Source organism: Podarcis melisellensis (genome assembly GCF_964234715.1).
Source record: "Podarcis melisellensis genome assembly, chromosome: W".
NCBI lineage: Eukaryota > Metazoa > Chordata > Lepidosauria > Squamata > Lacertidae > Podarcis > Podarcis melisellensis.
The window spans coordinates 25532444-25554710 of NC_138535.1; the positions used below are offsets into that span (position 1 = coordinate 25532444).

Sequence of the window (22267 nt, forward strand, 5' to 3'; positions counted from 1 at the left end):
TAGCAACCTTCAGCCTTCACAACTACCTCACTGGGGCAAGACCTGTTGGGAAAGGTTTCTGTGATCACGAGGCCTGCACGGTTTGGGTTTCTTTGAATAAAGAATGTGGGCTTCTTTTGAATAAAACACCACTGACACCAGGTGTTTTTTCTTGCTGACCTCCTCCTCCTCCTCCTCCTCCTCACTCCAGCTCCTGACAGCTGTCTGGCTGCTGAAGAAATGGGTGGGGTTGGACTTACTTTCTTGTACTTGGATTTGGAACGCAAAGCCTTTTCCACAGCTGTCAGCCACTCTTGCTCCTTTGTCGAGTCCAAGTAGAAGAAAGCCTCTGTGCTCAGGTCCAGCTCCTGGAACCGAATGCCCAAGTGCCAAAGAGAAGGATGTGGAAGTGCAGGAATAGGACTCCAATCGGAACAGACGTGCTGGTCAAATATGCAAAGACAACAGGAGTGTGCAAGGGCAGGCAAGATCAGGACCAAGAACAAACAAGTAATACCAGCCACTTCTTCCTCAGCTTAGCTATTCGGGGCCCCAAAGGAGCTTTGCTAATGAAAGAAAAAAAGCTTTTCCCTTGTATTTTTTAAGATGTGTCAGCCAGCCTGATATCTAAGCACTATCCCAGTAGCCACAGGCAACCAGAAATTCTTTGAAGGCAAGTGAGTTGGTTGATCTCTCCATTCTTCCTTCACCTGGCAACCTGGTTTCCAGGCTGGCTTTCCGGGAGCAGAAAACCACCTCTCAGATCTGTTGTGCCAAGCTTGTTTGCTAGAAGATTACCCCGTAACACCCTTGTCCTCTTTGCAAACCTCCTAAAAGGCTAGCCTTCTGTGTTTCCATGCTGGCCATGAAGGAATGGGCATTCCCGACTCTGAAAACAGCACAGAAATACAGCCTGTCTAGTAAAGGGGTAAAAAGAGCAAGCTAAACAGCCTCTGTAAAACAGTAGCATCTGAAGCTGCTAACCACATACTGATAAACATATCATAAAAGGAGACATGAAAAACAAATGGCCACTGGGTACTACTAACAGTGGGACACGGGTGGCGCTGTGGGTTAAACCACAGAGCCTAGCACTTGCAGATCAGAAGGCCGGCGGTTCGAATCTCCGTGACGGGGTGAGCTCCCGTTGCTCGGTCCCTGCTCCTGCCAACCTAGCAGTTCAAAAGCACGTCCAAGTGCAAGTAGATCAATAGGTGCCGCTCCGGCGGGAAGGTAAACGGCATTTCCGTGTGCTGCTCTGGTTCACCAGAAGCGGCTTAGTCCTGCTGGCCACATGACCCAGAAGCTGCACACCAGCTCCCTCGGCCAGTAAAGCGAGATGAGCGCCGCAACCCCAGAGTCGGTCACGACTGGACCTAATGGTCAGGGGTCCCTTTAACTTTACCTTACTACTAACAGTACGAGGAAATAACCAAAGCAAAAACTCAAAAACTTTGTTTGAAGTAGTAAGCTTAGCATTATAAGGATGACCCACACCAAGTGTTGGGGGGGGGGGTGTCACACCTCCCTTTCCTCCAGCACAGCTTTTAGGAGGAGTTCCAAAGGTTTTGCTTCAGTTTTGGATTAACTGCATCTTGTCACAATGTCTGAAGCTGCACAAACCGCTTCATTTGAACCATGGCTCCTTGAAACAAGCCCATTTCCAATCGTGGGTTTACAAAGCTGGTCAAATGAACCACCTTAGGATCTGGACACACCAAACTGTGGTTAATTTAAAATCCAAGTGGAAGCTTCCCAATAGGCTTGGGGTGGGGGAGAGGTGTGCAAACCTGGAGGAGAGGCTGCCGTCCTGCTCATAATATGAAGCCACGGTTCAGTATGTGGCACCAAGGGAAATTGCCCACCACAACTAATACTTTCAATTACCCACCCATGTGGCCTGAGTGAACAGGACAGACTTTGCCTGGCACCCAACAATAAAGCTGTCATGTAGATGTCGCTTTCTCCAGCCCCAACTCTGATACAGGTTATAATAATAATAATAATAATAATAATAATAATAATAATAATAATAATAATAATTTATTATTTATACCCCGCCCATCTGGCTGAGTTTCCCCAGCCACTCTGGGCGGCTCCCAATCAGTGTTAAAAACAGTACAGCATTACATATTAAAAACTTCCCTGAACAGGGCTGCCTTAAGATGTCTTCTGAACGTCAGGTAATTCTTTATCTCTTTGACATCTGATGGGAGGGCGTTCCACAGGGCGGGCGCCACTACCGAGAAGGCCCTCTGTCTGGTTCCCTGTAGCCTCACTTCTCGCAATGAGGGAACCGCCAGAAGGCCCTCGGCGCTGGATCTCAGTGTCCGGGCTGAACGATGGGGGTGGAGACGCTCCTTCAGGTATACAGGACCGAGGCCGTTTAGGGCTTTAAAGGTCAGCACCAACACTTTGAATCGTGCTCGGAAACGTACTGGGAGCCAATGCAGATCTCTCAGAATCGGTGTTATGTGGTCCCGGTGGCCACTCCCAGTCACCAGTCTAGCTGCCGCATTCTGGATTAATTGCAGTTTCCGGGTCACCTTCAAAGGTAGCCCCACGTAGAGCGCGTTGCAGTAGTCCAAGCGGGAGATAACTAGAGCATGCACCACTCTGATGAGACAGTCCGCGGGCAGGGAGGGTCTTAGCCTGCGTACCAGTTGGAGCTGGTAGACAGCTGCCCTGGACACAGAGTTAATCTGCGCCTCCATGGACAGCTGTGAGTCCAAAATGACTCCCAGGCTTCGCACCTGGTCCTTCAGGGGCACAGTTACCCCATTCAGGACCAGGGAATCCTCCACACCTGCCCGCCTCCTGTCCCCCCAAAACAGTACTTCTGTCTTGTCAGGATTCAACCTCAATCTGTTAGCCGCCATCCAACCTCCAACCGCCTCCAGGCACTCACACAGGACCTTCACCGCCTTCACTGGTTCTGATTTAAAGGAGAGGTAGAGCTGGGTGTCATCTGCATACTGATGAACACCCAGTCCAAACCCCCTGATGATCTCTCCCAGCGGCTTCATATAGATATTAAAAAGCATGGGGGAGAGGACAGAACCCTGAGGCACCCCACAAGTGAGAGCCCAGGGGTCTGAACACTCACCCCCCACCACCACCTTCTGAACACGGCCCAGGAGGAAGGAGCGGAACCACGGTATGACAGTGCCCCCAGCTCCCAGCCCCTCTAGACGGTCCAGAAGGATGTTATGGTCGATGGTGTCAAAGGCCGCTGAGAGATCCAGCAGAACTAGGAAACAGCTCTCACCTTTGTCCCTAGCCCGCCGGAGATCATCAACCAGCGCGACCAAGGCAGTTTCAGTCCCATGGTGAGGCCTGAATCCCGATTGGAAGGGATCCAAATGGTCCGTTTCCTCCAGGCGTGCTTGGAGTTGTTCAGCAACCACCCGCTCAATCACCTTGCCCAAGAATGGCAGATTTGAGACTGGGCGATAGTTGGCCATTCACCACCCCGCAGAGCCCATCGCCCAGCCCTTCCCGGCTCGCTTTTATCAGCCAGGATGGGCAAGGATCAGGGAGACAGGTGGTCGGTTTCACTCGTCCAAGCAGCCTGTCCACATCCTCGGAGGTAACAGATTGGAATTGATCCCATGTAACAGGACCAGACAGAACTCTAGCACTCTCCCGCCCTGGCCCTGCTCCCACGGTGGAGTCTAGCTCCTTCTGAATCTGAGCGATTTTATTCGCAAAAAACTTTGCAAAAGCATTGCAGGAGGTCTTGGGGTCCCTACCAGGCCCCGGTGGTACAGGTGGTTCTGATAGATTGCGAACCACCTGAAAAAGTCTCCTGCTGCTGTTTTCTGCAGATGCAATGGAGGCGGCGAAGAAGGCCCTCTTCGCCGTCGCCATTGCCACTTGGTAGGCTCGACGTTGAGCTCTAACCCGTGTCCGGTCTGATTCAGAATGAGTTTTCCGCCACCGGCGCTCTAGCCGTCTCAACGATTGTTTCATCACCCTCAGCTCCGGGGAAAACCACGGGGCTGTCCGGGCTCCATGCAATCGGAGAGGGTGCTTCGGAGCCAGACAGTCAATAGCCCTGGTTAACTCCGCATTCCAGCGTGCCACCAGGGAATCAGCTGAAAGGCCATCAACTTGGGATAAAGCATCCCCTACCACTCTCTGGAAGCCAATTGGATCCCTTAAGTGGCGGGGGCGGACCATCCGAATCGGTCCCACCTCCCTGCGTAGGGGAAGGGTTGCGGAGAAGTCCAGTTGCACCAGGAAGTGATCTGACCATGGCACTTCTTTTGTTTCGCTTTTAGTTAATGTCAGATCACCAACATCCGTAGAGGTAAACACCAAGTCTAAGGCATGTCCGTGGCTATGAGTTGGGCCAGACTTATTCAGGGACAGCCCCATGGAGGCCATGCTTTCCACGAAGTCCCAAGCGGCCCCTTGTAAGGTCGTGTCGGCATGGATGTTAAAATCCCCCAGGACAACCAAGCTAGGTGTCTCCAGGAGCATATCCGCCACGACCTGAAGCAGCTCGGGCAGGGAATCCTTGGTGCAGCGGGGAGGTCGGTACACCAGTAGGAATCCTGTACTGCCCCTATTGCCCAACTTCCAGAACATGCACTCAGAAAACTGGGTCTTCCCAATAGGACGCCTGGTGCAGACTAATGACTTCCTAAAAATCACTGCAACCCCCCCCCCCCCCCCGCCCACATGACCTGGGTTGCTGTGCGTAAGAGAAACCTGGTGGGCAAGCAGCGGCAAGGACAGGCCCATCTGCTTCATCCAACCAGGTCTCTGTCACACATGCCAGATCAAATCCTCCATCCACAATCAGGTCGTGGATGGCAGTGGTTTTATTCATCATTGACCTGGCATTGCACAGCAACACCTTCAGGTCATGTGGGTTTCCCTTGCTGATTACTGTATCCTTCCGGTCAGGACCAGACCTGGAGGCAGGGATAGTCCTCAAACAACGACTAAACCTGCCTCCTCGGTAATGACATGGTCTGGTCTTAGCATAATTCCTCCTCCTGCCCGTGATCACTGAGATCGGGTGTCCCAATACATCTCCCCCTGTGGAACCTGCCCCACCCAATCTATTGGCTGAGGCCCACTCCCAGGCAGCCATGACCCTTCCCCTTAAAAGGCAAAATACAAACTATATAATAATTTAACAGAATAATAATAATAATAAAACAAAACAGAACAAAACAAAACAAAACAAAGCAAGAAACAATAGCCCTGACTAAATGCTTATCCCACCCCAAGCAAAAATAAAGTAATGAAATAATATAATATTATATAAAAAAAACAACCACCATTTAAAGTGCTGCAAATTAAAAGCGATTAAAACATTTAAAACCATTGTGTCCATTGCTGCTGGTAGCTGCTCTAAACTGTAGTGGTAGTGCAGGCCCCGCCCCCTAGGCCGGATGGAGTTGGCAGGAGAGGGAGCGGTCCTCCCAACACTCACGCAAGCAGCAGCAGCAGCAGCCGTGTCCCGGAAGCCTCTCTCAGGCCTCTTATGCTGTGGTGGTTCCACTGGTCTTTGCACTTTGGCATGATCTGAGCTGAAATTCTGGGTGTTGACATATTCCTTCTCTCTCTTGGCGAGGACGTGCTGGATGAGTCCCTCTCTCTGTCCGGACTGCGGATGTGTGGAAGGCACAAAGAGCTGGCGCATAGTGTGGGTCATTGGGGTTGCTTCTTGCTCATGCTCTCCTTGTCACGGATACGCCTCAGGGAGATGAGAACACAACTCAAGTAGTCCTTCAAAGCAAGGAGGCGGGAGGGCACAGTACACCTCTAAGGCAACTTACAGCCTGCTTGGTGGCAGCGGTGGGGGTGGAGGCTCCCCATTTGCTGATTCTGCAGGTTTCTTTCCTTCTCCATGAAGTTATCCTCGAATCCCAGAATTCCCGAGAGAGGAAAAGACTTCTGAGGTTAGAGAGGCTTGTCGCCGGAAATCACCCCCCCCCCTCCATTAACACGTGTAACGCACAAGCACCACACTCACACATGCACGCAGCTCCCCTCCCTGACCCCAGAGATGTCCCTTTAGAGGGCCATCTCTTAACAGCCTTCCGTAAATAAGGAAGCGCTAGTCTGACAGCTCTTCTCTACAGCGCTCCGCATCGCCCTATCTTTATTGTGAGTAGACCGGCCGCCTGAACTTTAGGTCAAACGGCGGCCGCCTCAGCCAATCAACATTGCCGAACAGCGCCCCTTGCGGCGGCCACGCTGGTACTGCAGGCTGCAAGCGCCTTTTCCTCACCTTTTGACAGCTCTCGATACAATGTTTCCGAGTTTAATTGACCGTGACTGATGTAATCAAAATGTAGCAAGTAACTTCCGAAAGGCGAAAGTACTTTGAACTTCAAGGACAATATTCTTTATAAATTCACCAAAAATCAGCCGTACATCGGATTTTCACCGGACCACTTTTATTTTGCTACATATTACAAGGACTATCAAAGGGGGGTGACCTGATGTGGGGCAGCCATAATCCCTTGACCGAGCGGTCACGTAGTCAGCGGCCCTTCTCAGCGGACGTGACTACCTTGATAGCCATCATGATGGGCTCAGACAGAAGGCTATCAAGGACACAATAAACTGCACCCTTTAGTGTATTCCATGCGGACTCGCACAAAAGGACTCTGACCGGATTCCCCTCAGGGGGCAGGAAACTTCGCCCTTCTCTTTTGTTCTTGTAAATAACTCATATGGGGAGGGGAGAGGAGGCTCCGACCAGGTGTCAGGTCACTCAGATTACCTGTGTAGCCCCTCCTCGACTCCTCCTAATATTAATGTAATCATGATGTAAATGTGATGTAATTCTGGGGGTGTAGCATAGGGGATTAGCAACTAATAAAAGTTAGGGTCTCCCTTTGTTCGGGGCTTCCATCTTGCTTCACCTCGTGGGCGGTGGGAGTCCTGTCGCGACAGTCTTTTCTTGAATAAAGACCGAGCCTACTGGCTGCTGTTTTGCTCTGAATTGCTCTGGTCGGTGTCTTCATTTGTCCAAGAGAGCCCTCGGACTTTCCTGTAACAGGCTTCAGAACCGTTTGGGGAAGTTTCGGGAAAGGAACTTAGAAAATACTTAACTGCAGGAAAATGTTCCTGCCTCCCCACAGCACCACATTTGCCGGACAATTGCCTCTCAGCTTATGCATGTTTAGGAAGGATTGTGGAGGCAAGAGGTCCTCCCCTCAAGGCCTTTTCCTCTAAAGGAGGTAGACTGGTCTTCTCCAATCCTCTGGCCACTGCTGAGTTTTCCAAACTTGCTGGCATATTGCGTGTAGCACCTTAACAGCATCATCTTTAACAAAATTTAATAGTTCAGCTGGAATACCATCACTTCCACTGGCCTTGTTATTAGCAGTGCTTTCTAAGGCCCATTTGACTTTGCTCTCCAGGATGTCAGGCTCAAGGTCAGCAACCACACTACCTGGGGTGTATGAGACATCCATATCTTTCTGGTATAATTCCTCTGTGTATTCTTGCCACCTCTTCTTGACGTCTTCTGCTTCTGTGAGGGTCTTTCCACCTTTGTCCTTTATTATGGTACTCTTTGTATGAAATGTTCCTTTCATAGCTCCAGTTTTCTTGAACAGATCTCTGGTTCTTCCCATTCTGTTGTTTTCCTCTATTTCTTTGCATTGCTCGTTTAAGAAGGCCCTCCTGTCTCTCCTTGCTATTTTTTGGAAATCTGCATTCAATTTCCTGTATCTTTCACTATCTCCCTCGCATTTTGCTTGCCTTCTCCAAGTCCACCTTTCCTTTTGAAGCAAAATGTCATTGAAATGGGGGAGAAATGCCCTGCATGAAGTCTTGGGTTTGCAATTTGGGGAGAGGGAAGACTGTCTGCGGCGCTGGGGAGCAGGCAGGCTAGCGAGGCCCCCTAGATCTAGAGGCCCATGGCTTCTGCCTACTTAGCCTATACATAAATCCGGCCCTGCCTATGTCACAGTGAGCACAGGCCCATCGATCACGTGCAAGGCATTCTGCATGTTGGGAAGGAGCCTCCTGTTCTGGGCCAGGTGGAAGAGTGACACCAGCAGAAGACTGGGTGGTGGGGTCGAAGCTGATCCCGGGGAGCACGTGAGGAGTCAAGGCTTCCCGCATGAAGGCCTCGCTTCCCCTAGAAGTCCCTGCCTCCTGGTCTGTGTTCGCTTTCTTCTTCAGGTACAGCGCCAGCATGTTCTGGATGGTGCACCTGCTTTCGGGGGAGAGCTTGTCGAACTGGTCCACACTAGAAGAATAGCCATGAGACGGGTGAGACTCCTGCAAGGCGTCCCCAAAGTCAGGGGAACATAAGCGCATTTGAAGAGCCTTGCTGGCTCAGGCCAAGGCCCATTCAGTCCGACATCCTGTTGGCATGTAGTTGGTCCACCACAATTGCAAGATTATTGCATCCTTCAGGAATGGTGTGTCCAGCTCCATCTGAGTCATCATCCAGGCACGCTGTGGAGCTGCATGGATGAGAGATGGGCATCTTCGGCCAGTCAGGGCTGAAGAGCTGGCAAGATCCCCAGGGGGCCATGATGTGGTAACACTGGTGAAGCATTGCAGAGCAACTGAGAAAGCAGAATGATGTTTGCGTGGACAGTCCATTAGAAAGCTGCACTATTATTGCATCGATAGCACATTGCAGAATACGGCCCCCCTCCAGGCAAAAACATCCGTCTGGCGGGACAGTAGCTTTGATTTCGGAGGTTGTGGTTTTACATCTTCCTATTTATTTATTTATTTATTTATTTATTTATTTATTTATTTAAAATTATTTATTTATTTCATAAAATTAAACGCTGAAGAAGTGAATACCAGAATAGATCAGAACTCACTCCCAAGGTAAGGGGAAGAGACATGGCTAAGATGGCAGGACAGCTTACTCTATGGTGTTAACCCCTTCATGCACTAATTAGACTGAAGCATGTTGGTTATATGAGACTGGTTATCCCGCACAATATGCTCTCACACAACCCATGCCCTCCAACTGAAAACCCATTTCCTGGACAATATCAACATTGTGTTTTGTGCCTGTGAACTGCACAGTGAATATTTTTATTAGAAAAGAAAACAGCCCGGTGTTTCAGCTTCTCAGAGTTGTTTTATTCAGTGCGCTGCTACAGCTTGTCACACCCAAATCCTCCAAAGGAATCTGCCAAAGTGCTTTTCCAGGCAAAAGGGGGCAGAGGGAGAGAAACCAAGAACCTCAAATTCACTAGACCAGGGGTGGGGAATTGTGTGGCCCTCTAGATGTTGTTGGATTCCATCACCCCTGACCGTCAGCCATGCTGCCTGAGGCAGAAGGCCATTGGATCTGGCAATATCTGGGAGCCCACAAGATTCCCTGCCCCCGCCCTACACAAACAACCAGGCACTCAGCTGTGAGGCACACCTCTTACCGGAGGGAGGGTCACTCCAGAGGCAGCTGTGGCATGAGGGTGCTGGATCATGCCTTTGTGGGCCCATCTGAGGATTAAAGAGGACCCCCTAGGAAGCGTGCTTGGAGATCTTCCTTACCACGTGGCTCTCTGGCAAAAACACAACAGTACTAACGGCCATATGGAACCACACCTCAAAGCTGGATCAGACTTCCCAGATCCTGTAGCCTACATCAGGAGGAAGACTGGGGCAGAGGGGCCTAGAGTGGGAGTCAGAGCTGCTCTTAGGGCTGCATGTCTGAAGCATGGGCAGAAATCTTTGGGTGTGAGGTTGCATGGGGCTGTCTCTTTGTGTTTTGGTGATGCCAGGCCGCCAGCCAGCCAGAGGCAGGCAACCAACTGGCTTCAGGGGCAAGCTCCTTTGCAAAGCCAGTCTGATTTCACCAAATGCAATGGCAGAGTGACCATTCGGCCCGTGTTCTGCTTCGCTGTGAAATGGCGTGTGTTCCTCAACCCAGAGAACCTCTTGTTCAACGTCAAGCTGGTCTAAGGAAGAAAAGCATAAGAGTCAGTCTTGAATCCCCACACAGATGTGCTGGGAGATGCCTGCACACCGCACACGTAAAGCACATCTCCTCCCACCCACACCCAAAACGTCCTGGGAACAATGGTTTGTTAAGGGTGCTGGGAATCGTAGCACTGTGAAAGGAAAAGTAAGGTTCTTAGGATGCTTTGGAGGGGGTGGAATGTTGAATACACAGCGGCCACATGGACGGATGGACACACCCACACCCACACACCCCAGCATAGCTTCAGCGTTTAGCACCAAAAGTCTTCAGCCAGATGTCATGCAACCCTTTGGCAGGGGCAACTTATCATTTTATTGATTTTCCATAACAAAGAATTAAAAAGGCGGCCAATCTTGCAAAGGAGTGTTGCCATTTAAACTGCAGGTGTGACGTAGGAACCCGAACAAAGAGAAGGAACCAGCTACCCAGAGTCTGCTTCCGATTGCCCTTGTTCTCCACCTCCCTCTTTCCTAATCAGCCGCAAACAAGAGTTCAGATTTGAAAGCCTTGTTATCACCTCATTCCCTTCAATTAGCCAGCTGCTCTGGCAGATGACATCAGTTCCTTCCCGCTCCCAATATTCCTGCTCCTAACCTGGTTAGCCATAGCCCGGAAGCTGAATCTCAGGGGAACGCCTTTGGGCTGGGAAGGGCTCCTGGCCTGTGAAATGCGCTCAAAATGTAAAGATGCCTTCTTTCCAGGGAGCCAAGGGAGAAGGGGGGAATTTGAAATACCTCCCAAACTTCCCACGTCAGAGATGCAGGAGTTGCATCACCTCCAACTTCCTCGGGGATGAAGCAGCTACGAAAAACGAAGCATCCCACCTGGGCACGGTTTCTGAGAGAGCAACAGCAGAAGACCCAGACTCTGGCAAGATGAGCATTTGTCCAGTGGATTCTGGCCGCTCCATGAGGGCAGACAGGGGATGGCTGCGGTGGCCGCCAGCCCCTTCCCACTCCATCTCAGATACAGAACACATTTGCTCTGCCACTCCTTGGCTCTGGCGCCACCTACTGTTGGCCTCCTTGCCTTCCACCCTCCCAGTCCCAATGAGCACCATCCACCCCTGCTCCAGAGGCGCAGAGCAGTAGTTAGGTGATCTTGCGCCCCGGCAGAACTGTCCAGATTGCGCCCCCAGCCAGGGACAAGTTAGCTCTTCTTTCTGCCTCTCCTCCACCCCACCCCCAACCATTCAATTCACCCTGGAAGTACAAGTATCAAAAAGTAAAATGTTAGAGGCTTCCCCCCACCCCATAGCAATATAATTGGATTCAGCTAGCTGGTCAGTCTACTTTCGGTTTCACTCCTGGCTCCTTGTTAAATTAATACTGCATCAGAAACTTCCCAAGCAGATATCCAAAGTTCTTTGGCATTTCTCCAGTTGTTAATGAGATGTCTCTTCTAGTCCAGGGGAGTCTTTTCATCTTCTTCCAGGAAACTAAGAGTCGAAAGCCTTGATTTTCCGTTTTTTTTTTTTCTTTTTCCAGTCATTTCCACAGTTAGTCATTATTAGAGTTATTAAAACCTTATTATATTAACAATTTTTTTAAGTCTCCCTTGCTTTCCTGGTGACCTTCAGCTTAAACACAAACTGCTCTGGAGTGAGAAAAACCCTTCACACTCCAAAAGCCCAGCTGGAGGGACCTGGAAGTGTGCGGGGAAGAGCAGTTTTGTAGTGGGTTTGTTGCACAGGAGCACCAAGTTCACTAACTGGCTGATTCAGATTGAATCCCATTCAAAAAGAGTGCAATGGTGTGTGTTTCAGCCAGCCATCCGGCTGCTGCAACTATTCCCTGGGTGCCACCACACTGTCCTGTCTGTGTGTTTGGAAGGGAATGGGAGCTATGCTCCCCCCAGAGACACTCCACTCCTTCTTCCTTAGCTGTGTTGCTCAACAGTTGAGGCAACCTTCACAGTTCTGGGATGCCGAGGAAGCGAACCAATAGTCATGTTCATCTGTACTGGCTCAGTTACAGATAGGTAGCTGTGTTGGTCTGCCATAGTCAAAACAAAAAAATTCCTTCCAGTAGCACCTTAAAGACCAACTAAGTTAGTTCTTGGTATGAGCTTTCGTGTGCATGCACACTTCTTCAGCAAGGTATCTGAAGAAGTGTGCATGCACACGAAAGCTCATACCAAGAACTAACTTAGTTGGTCTTTAAGGTGCTACTGGAAGGATTTTTTTTTGTTTTGTACTGGCTCAGTATGACCTATTCTGACAGGTGCTGCCTTTCATATTCACGCCCAAGAGCCTTTCCGCTCCAGAGATCTGGGGCTGAACCCGGGATCCCTAAAGAGGGCTGCCTTCAGTTGTCTTTTAAAAGTAAAATAGTTGTTTATTGGTTTGACATCTGCTGGGAGGGCGTTCCACAGGGCAGGTGCCACTACCGAGAAGGCCCTCTGCCTGGTTCCCTGTAACCTTACTTCTCACAATGAGGGAACCGCCAGAAGACCCTCGGCGCTGGATCTCAGTGTCCGGGCTGAACGATGGGGGTGGAGACGCTCCTTCAGGTATACAGGACTGAGGCCGTTTAGGGCTTTAAAGGTCAGCACCAACACTTTGAATTGTGCTCAGAAACGTACTGGGAGCCAATGCAGATCTCACAGAACCGGTGTTATGTGGTCCCGGCGGCCACTCCCAGTCACCAGTCTAGCTGCCGCATTCTGGATTAATTGCAGTTTCCGGGTCACCTTCAAAGGTAGCCCCACGTAGAGCGCGTTGCAGTAGTCCAAGCGGGAGATAACTAGAGCATGCACCACTCTGATGAGACAGTCCGCGGGCAGGGAGGGTCTTAGCCTGCGTACCAGGTGGAGCTGGTAGACAGCTGCCCTGGGCACAGAATTAACCTGTGCCTCCATGGACAGCTGTGAGTCCAAAATGACTCCCAGGCTGCGCACCTGGTCCTGCGCACCTGATCCTCTCAAGAGAGGAGAGTTTCCTGCAGAGTCTGGCCAGCTGCTCATCCCTTCTCCCTGCAATCTCCTTCTTCACCTCTTCCACGTGATTCAGCAGACGCTCTTCTTCTTCTTCTTCTTCTTCTTCTTCTTCTTCTTCTTCTTCTTCTTCTTCTTCTTCTTCCAGGAACTGGCGCAGTTGTCTCAACTTCTCCACAGTCTTCAGCCTCTCCACTCACAATTAGGATTGGGATTTGAATTGAACTGCTTCCACCCTCTCAGCTCACAAGTCCTCAGGCTTCTCCTTGACTGCTTTTCACATAATAAACAACAATGGGAAATAAACTCCATTTAGCTGCATTCAAAGGTGAACTTACCTAATTCACCATTCTTGGGAAAATATGGAGACCAAAACAGCATTCTTTTGAAATTCACACCTCTGAATTTCTCAAGGTTGACCCAGCCAGGTAATGTTCACAAAAAATGAATTTATGAGGGTAAAGCACGTATCAACATATTTATACGAGAAGGTAGCCACCCTAGCATTTGTTTTTTTTAAAAAAAATATTTATTACTTTTAAAGATTACAAAAAAGGAAAAGAAAAGAAAAAAAAGACAAAAGAGAAAAAACAAAGGAGAAAAAAACAATACAATATATAGACAATACAAAACACAACCTAAACCCGTTAAACTAAACACATTAAACTAAACTAAACAAAACCGAATCCCTAACCCTAACCCTAAATAAAACAAAACAAAAACAATTTAAAAACATACACCACACCTTTTCCATACTCTATCTTTCATTCCCTTGTTTCCTCGACCTCCTCTCACCTCCCTTTTTGTATTCCACTTCTATTAATTGTTTCAGCAAATCCTTTCCATCTTTCTCTATTTTCTATCATATTATAAATAACATATTTTTTAACCTTATTTTCCATTAAAACTAAAATACTTATATATGCTTAACTCTTTATAACATTTCTGCTAAGGCCATAAAATATCATTCCACCATTTTTCTATCACTCATTAATTTTACAATATTTCTAATCTTCTTTCACCATCTCCTCTCCCTGGTTCCGGATTCTGCCAGTCCTTTCCGTCAATTCCATATAGTCCATCAACCTGGAGATCTTATGTCCGAGGCTCTTAACTCTTTTCCAGGTCCCTTCTGCAGGTCTTCTTCATATTCTTTAATGCTAAAGAGCAAATCTCGGGAAAACTCCAACCTAACAATACTTTTATTCCTTCTGGACAGGTCAGCCAAATTTCCATATTTGAAGCTAAGATCCATAAAGTGTTTCAGAACATGTTTCAGGATTCCTCCAAATCCAAAGGCCCCCAGAACTTCAATCTCCTCCAGACCCAAGTCCATGTCAGTTAATCCCTGCATAGAGGGATCTTTCCAACTTTCCTTCTTCAGTCCAAGCCGGGATCCGATCCTCAAAATCTGACTTCTTCTAGATTCAATCATAAAAGGCCTCAATTTGTAGTCCTCAATTTGCTTCCGTAAGACTAAGGATCCCGCTTGTATTACTTTAGGTTCAACAACAACAGCTTTCTCCTTCTCCTCCACAATTTGTCCTGCCCAAGTAGATTCCTGTACCAAGTCCTGAATTACTTCTGTGTTGATGCTCACTTTTTGTCTCAAATTAATCACTTTCTGTTCCAAGTTATCAATTTTAAAAGTCATGTCATCCGTCTTCTTATGAAGCTGTTCCAGCGAATAGCTTATCTTACATAATACAGTCACTATGGCTTCTCCTGTCAACATTTTAAAATGGTCCAAGGTCAATCTCTGGTTCTCACAATTCCTTATCTTGCAGCTGGCGATTCCCCAGTTACACTCCTGTAACAGTTTCAAAAGCTCCCTCTAGAGGGAAACAGTCTCCACTTGTATCAATCCTTTCAAACACAACTCAAACCATAAAAATAGTTTCCATTTTCAGTTACTTTTCCTCCTTTTTAAGAGCAGAAGAGGGCAATGGAAACAGTATCTTTCTCTTATTTAGCTAGCTGTCAAATATGGTCTGTTCGCAGTTAATGAACTCTTTTCTTTCCAGGTTCAGAGCAGTGGTAATTTGATTTTTCACTCTCTCCTGCAGGCTCGCTAGGTCCAAAATTTCCCCCCTCTTCTCCTGCTTCCAAGGGGGGTTTTGTAATTTTAACCGATGGAAATTTAATCCTTTGCCAAAAGCTTTCAAAGACTTTAGCTTGTACCGTCTTTGCTTCAATGTATTTACAAAAGCGGAAGGCGGACTTCCTGTTTAAGACCTTCCCGCTTTGGTGCCAAATTAAGGTATTTAAAGATCCAATTTTCCGTTCTACTCACGGGTAGTTGTTTAAAGTCCAATTGTCCACAGGAAAAAGTCAGCGCTCTCCGGCAACAGCAATGCGGCTTCACTCCGTGAAAGAAGCAGTCAATTCGAAGCACCGCGCCACTCACCCCACGTCACTCTGGATCCCCAAAACAGGGTTTCCCCGCGAGTAGGGGAGGCGCAAAGGGTGCCAGCCGAATCCCAGGTTCACAAGCTTCTCCCGCTTGTGATTTCAGTGGGTCTCCGCCTTCGCCGTGGTGGTCAGACCCTGCTTTCCATGGAGCAAGTTCCTCCTGATCGGAGGAGCTCCGCCATTGCCGGAGGCGGGTAGCCACCCTAGCATTTGATTCATTTTCAGAATAATAAATAAATAGCAAACCGATATGGGAAAAGGAGAAATGGGGAGAAGTTGAAATGAGAAGTCAGTCCGGACTTGCTTCTTGAAGTGCTTGTTCCCTCACTAGTAACAAGAGGGACACTTCCAAGGAGGTCTTTGCTTTCCTTGTCCAGGTCTGCTTGATAGGCCAGAATTTCCCCTCTCTCTTTCCTCCGAATCTCCAGGCGGCGACAGATCTCTCCCTGACAAGAAAAGGGAAAACTCAGCTTTGATTGAGACACAAAAAGAGGAGATGAATATTATACTGGCTTCTTGGGTCCAGTGGCCTTGCTATATATATATATTTTAAATAATATTTATTAAAGTTTCAAAAAAGTTACAAAAATGAGAAAAGAAAAGGAATAAAAAAAATAAAAAGAGAGCACAAAATACAAAATACAGCAAAATAAAAACAATTAAAAACATTTCCTTCTTTCCATGTCTTGTCTTTCATTTACTTGTTTCCCTGACCTCCTCACACCTCCCTTTTTTGTATTCTAGTTCAATTAAATATTTCAGCAAATCCTTTCCAGCTTGGTTTTTATCCTAATAATTTATCTTAGTGTACTATAATTTTACATTCTCATTTCACCAATTAAAAAATCAATTTTTACCTAATCTTTTATATCGTTTCTGCTAAAACCACATTACTTCATTCCAACATCCTTCTAACATTCCTGGATCTTACAATGTTTCTGTAAATAAATTTTAATTTTTTTCCAATCTTCTTCCACCAACTCTTCACCTTGGTCTCGGATTCTGCCAGTCATCTCCGCCAGTTCCATATAGTCCATCACTTTCATCTGCCATTCTTCCCGGGTGGGTAAATCTTGTGTCTTCCAGTATTTTGCGATGAGTATTCTTGCTGCTGTTGTTGCATACATAATAAAGTTCTATCCTTCTTTGGCACCAATTGGCCGACCATGCCCAGGAGAAAGGCCTCTGGTTTCTTCTGAAAGGTATATTTAAGTACCTTTTTCATTTCATTATAGATCATCTCCCAGAAGGTCTTAATCCTTGGGCACGTCCACCAAAGGTGAAAGAATGTACCTTCAATCTCTTTACATTTCCAACATTTATTATCGGGCAAATGATAGATTTTTGCAAGCTTGACTGGTGTTATGTACCACCTGTATATCATTTTCATTATATTCTCTCTTAAGGCATTGCATGCCGTAAACTTAATACCTGTGGTCCATAACTGTTCCCAGTCAGCCATCATAATGTTATGTCCAACATCTTGAGCCCATTTAATCATAGCTGATTTCACCGTTTCATCCTGAGTGTTCCATTTCAACAGCAAGTTATACATTCTTGACAGATTCTTAGTTTTAGGATCTAACAATTCTGTTTCCAATTTTGATTTCTCCACTTGAAACCCAATTTTCTTATCCAAATTATAAACCTCCATTATTTGATAATAATGAAGCCAATCCCTTACTTTGTTTTTTAGTTTTTCAAAACTCTGCAGCTTTAAGCTGTCTCCTTCCTGTTCCAATATCTCCCAATATTTTGGCCAGTTGGCCTCCATATTGAGGCCTTAGCTTCCATTGGTGACAACCACCTTGGGGTTTTATTTTCAAGCAGATCCGTGTATCTTATCCAAACGTTAAACAAAGCTTTCTTGACAATATGGTTTTTAAATGCTTTATGTGCTTTGACCTTGTCATACCACAAATATGCATGCCACCCAAATACATTGTTGAAACCTTCTAAGTCCAAAATGTCTGTGTTCTCATGAAGCAGCCATTCTTTCAGCCAGCAAAATGCGGCTGATTGATAGTAAAGTTTGAGGTCTGGCAGGGCAAATCCACCTCTTTCTTTTGCATCAGTTAATATTTTAAATTTTATTCAGGGCTTCTTGCCCTGCCACACAAATCTAGAAATATCTTTCTGCCACTTCTTGAAACAGTCCATTTTGTCCAAAATTTGCAATGTTTGAAACAAAAACAACATCCTTGGCAATACATTCATTTTTATCGCTGCAATTCGGCCTAGCAATGAAAGCTTCAAATTTGACCATATTTCTAAGTCCTTTTTCACTTCCGTCCAACATTTTTCATAATTATCTTTAAATAGGTTCACATTCTTAGCAGTCATGTTAACCCCAAGGTATTTCACTTTCTTAACCAATGTTAATCCTGTCTCTTTCTGAAACCTCTCTCTCACAATCGGTGTTAGATTTTTCTCTAAAACCTTAGTTTTCAACTTATTCAACTTGAAACCTGCTACCTGACCAAATTCTTGAATCAATTCCAATACTCTTTTAGTACTAGATTCTGGCTCCTGTAATGTCAATACCAAATCATCCGCAAATGCTTTCAATTTGTACTGTTTAGCTCCGACTTGTATGCCTTTAACTAATTGGTCCTTTCTAATCATATTTAGCAAAACCTCCAGGACCGATATAAAAAGCAATGGAGAGATTGGGCACCCCTGCCGTGTTCCTTTCTCAATCTTAAACTCTTCTGTAACTACGTTATTCACAACCAATTTGGCTTTTTGTTCTGAATAAATTGCACCTATACCGTTTTCAAAACCTTGGCCTACCCCCATTCCCTGTAATTTTTTCTTCATAAAACTCCAAGAAATATTGTCAAAGGCTTTCTCCGCGTCCACAAATATCAAAACTGCTTTTGTGTTGACCTTCACTTGTAATTTTTCTAATGTAATTTTTTCTAATGTTAATTATATTCCTCGTATTGTCAGACAAGTGTCTCCCCGGGAGAAAGCCCGCTTGATCTTTATGGCTTTCTTCTACCAGTATCTTTCTTAACCTTTTAGCCATAATATCAGCAATAGTATAACAGCAAAGTAATTTACTGGAGGAAAGAAAAGTACAGAACACATACATAAATACCATAAGTAGTTCTCATCACAAAAGAATATGCAGGTAAACCCATGAACAGCCAGGTAAACCCATCAACAGGTTTCCTGCCAGACAGGAGTCTGTTGTAGGCCGCCCCTTCTATGATGTATGTATGATGTATGGAGGGATGGTCTTGGGCTCCAGGGTGGGCAATTTCAAATGTCTATATAAGGACTTGGTTCGGGGTCTCCTCCTCCCTCCTGCGTGGGGGGGTGTGAGCACCCTGTTGCAACAGGTAATAAAGATCTGGCTTACTAGCTGCTTTGCTTCTCAGTATTCTCTGGTTGGCCTCTGTTATTTTCTCCTACCGATAGAGAAGCTACAAAAGGACCCTATATGGGCTCTGAGGTACCCCAGAAGGGAAAAGGAGCCCCCAGTCCCCACCCCCTTGCAGCTGACCCCTTGCTGCTCTCTGCTTGGCAGGGTATTGAGGAGGCATCCTGCTAGCCAAAGGAGACATGTGCAATTCACATTTGTAGTGTTCTAAATGTGTACAAAGCAACCTTGCTGGGGGATGTGGATGAGGTTAACCCTTTCTCTCCCTGCCATGGTCCCAACCCAAATCTTTGAAGCTGCTGTATTTCAAGGGAAGATCCCTTGGCCCCCCTGGCAGAGAGAAAGACTTTGACTCCCTCCTCCCAGCCATCCCAGCAGCCCTCAGGCTTCCCCTTGGCTGCTTCTAAGGTAATAAACAACCACCAAGGAATACCATGCCTACTCTGGATCTGAGAATTAAGAAGATCACCTGCCAAGAAGAATACACAGCTATTTCTCCCCCTCAAGGTACCTTGTATTCCTCGGCAGCCTCTTCCAGAGGAATCACCTCGTGGTGTTGGTGCTTCTTGGATCTGCCCCAAACCACACAGAGAAGGACCCTACCAATATCAAATAGACCGTATTCTGCCTTCACACCCTACAAGAAGGTCAACGGTGCCTTGGGGAATGGATCCTTTTTCGCTGTATCTTTCTCATTGACTTTAAGAATGGATCTGAATGTATTTTTCGACTCAAATGTATTTTTCCTCAAAATGCTGTCCTTTTCTAAATGTATCCAAATGTATCCGAATGGGTTTTTGTATTTTCCCCCAATCTCATCGCCTAGAGAATGTTCCTTAAATGTAACAATCACTTGTTCCAAATGTATTTGATTCAAATGTATTCGAGTGTATACTTTTATGGGGAAACGTAGCTAGGACAATGTGGAGATATATATATCTTGCTTATAGTGCCTTTGAACGGTCAACGTTCCACCCTCTATCCTTTCAGGAGCTGCCAAAAACACTCTCCACACCACACTGCCATCTACTGGGTCTACAAATGATACCATGAATACACACAAATACAAGCTTTAAAATAAATTAGTTGTATTTCCCCATAAGTATGCAAACATAAGACTATCACACCCAAATTGATAGCTATGCAGAACAGGATTCCCCCCTCCCTCCATCGGATAGCTGCCTGCGCGGCTGTCTTTGGGGGGGTGGAGGGAGGAACGGGCGGGATCGACATCCGATAGCTGCCTGCCTGTCTGAAGATGCCGTGCCCCCGGGGGGCGCTGTGACATTTGGTCAAGTAGCAGGATTTAAACTGAACAAACAGAAAACGAAAGTGCTGGAAAAAAATTTAACAATGGAAGAAAGAGAGAGATTTCAGAGTGAAACAGGGTTGGAAATAACAAAAAAAGTGAAATACCTGGGGGTGAACTTAACATCTAAGAATGTGAATTTATTTAAAGACAATTATGAAAAGTGTTGGACATAAGTAAAGAAAGATTTAGAAATATGGTCTAGACTGAGACTTTCCTTGTTAGGCCGAATTGCTGTTATTAAGATGAATGTATTGTCAGGAAAGCATTATACAATGTTTGGATTCGATATAAAGACTTGTTGGAAAGTAAAACTCCCAGGTGGTTGTCACCAATGGAAGCTAAGGCGGTGAAAAAACTTAATATGGATTCTAATTGGCCAAAATACTGTGAAATCCTAGAACAAGATGGTGAGAAGCTTAAACTTCAGAGTTATGAGAAACTAAAGTTCAAAGTTCGAGACTGGTTACATTACCATCAGATAAATGAGACATTTAAGCAGGACAGGAAAATAGGATTTCAGAAGGAGAGGTCAAAGTTAGAAACAGAACTGTTAGAACCCAATACTAAGAATTTGTCAAGAATGTATAACTTGCTGTTGAAATGGAATACACAGGATGAAACGGTGAAATCAGCTATGATTAAATGGGCACAGGATATCGGTCATGACATTATGTTTGCTGACTGGGAACAGTTATGGACCACTGGTGTTAAGTTCACGGCATGTAATGCCTTAAAAGAGAACATAATGAAAATGATTTATAGGTGGTACATGACCCCAGTCAAGCTTGCAAAAATTTACCATTTGCCCAATAATAAATGCTGGAAATGTAATGAGACTGAAGGTACCTTTTACCACCTTTGGTGGACCTGCCCAAAGATTAAAGCCTTTTGGGAAATGATCTATAATGAAATTAAGAAGGTCCTTAAGTGGACTTTTCCTAAGAAACCTGAGGCTTTTCTCCTGGGCATGGTTGGCCAACTGGTGCCAAAGAAGGATAGGACTTTTTTCATGTATGCTACTACAGCAGCAAGAATTCTTCTGGCAAAGTATTGGAAGATGCAAGAACTACCTACTCTGGAAGAATGGCAGACAAAGGTGACAGACTTCATGGGACTAGCAGAAATGACCAGCAGGATCCGAGACCAGGGGAAAGAGACAGTGGAAGAGGACTGGAAGAAGTTTAAATTATATCTTAAAAACTGTTGTAAAATTGAGGAGTGTTAAGATGTCAAGGGGTAAGAAGTAGAGAATTACAGCTGTAACTAATAAGTTTAAGGAAATTTAATGAAAGGGAACTAATAGATAAATTGACTAAAGGGTTGCTAAAGAATTGTGGAATAAGGATGCAGCGAAAGGGAGGTATGGGGAAGTCGGTATATGTTTAATGTTGTGTATGTTTTTGTTTTGTGTTGTGTTTGTTTTTTATTATGTGTTTGAAAAATGAATATTTATTTTTTTTTTAAAGAGGATGTTCCTTAAATGTAACAATCAGTTGTTCCAAATGTATTTGATTCAAATGTATTCGAGTGGATACCTTTATGGGGAAACGTAGCTAGGACAATGTGGAGATATATATATCTTGCTTATAGTGCCTTTGAACGGTCAACGTTCCACCCTCTATCCTTTCAGGAGCTGCCAAAAACACTCTCCACACCACACTGCCATCTACTGGGTCTACAAATGATACCATGAATACACACAAATACAAGCTCTAAAATAAATTAGTTGTATTTCCCCATAAGTATGCAAACATAAGACTATCACACCCGAATTGATAGCTATGCAGAACAGGATTCCCCCCTCCCTCCATCGGATAGCTGCCTGCGCGGCTGTCTTTGGGGGGGTGGAGGGAGGAACGGGTGGGATCGACATCCGATGCCTGCCTGCCTGCCTGAAGATGCCGTGCCCCCGGGGGGCGCTGTGACCGGCGCCCATTGGGAAGGAACAAGACAGGAAAAGGAAGGAAATGGGAGAGGTATTTGTAAGGCCCCACTTTTCCCATGGTGTCCTCTTGTGTGGTCGGAAAGTACTCTTTATTGTTTGATTTGGGTTAATGTCAGAATAAAAGCGAGTTCCTTCAAAACAACACATTCCTTTTTATCTTACCAATTTCTCACATTGTAAGAAGCGGAAGAAGAAACCATAGAGAGCATTCCTATTTTCCTTCTGATCAATGAAGTCAAACGTTACAATTATCCATTTCAGAATGAGCACCTATAGGGAGAAGACAGATCTCAGTAAGCCAAAGCAAGGCCAAGACAACCAACCCCTTCTGGAATATGGTCAGCGTGTACAACATCTAGCTGAATC

The 22267-nt window shown here is 46.1% G+C and overlaps 1 pseudogene across 1 annotated transcript in view; it reads right to left on the bottom strand.

Moving 5' to 3' along the window:
• LOC309361276 overlaps window positions 1–22267 on the bottom strand; it is a 195788-nt pseudogene that overhangs the window by 14460 nt on the left and 159061 nt on the right. Inside the window, exons 15-17 of the transcript in view lie at window positions 5775–5892; window positions 5498–5692; window positions 240–422 (exon numbers count right to left, since the gene is read on the bottom strand). The product of the transcript in view is annotated as an uncharacterized misc_RNA (transcript). The remainder of the gene's footprint in view (window positions 1–239; window positions 423–5497; window positions 5693–5774; window positions 5893–22267) is intronic.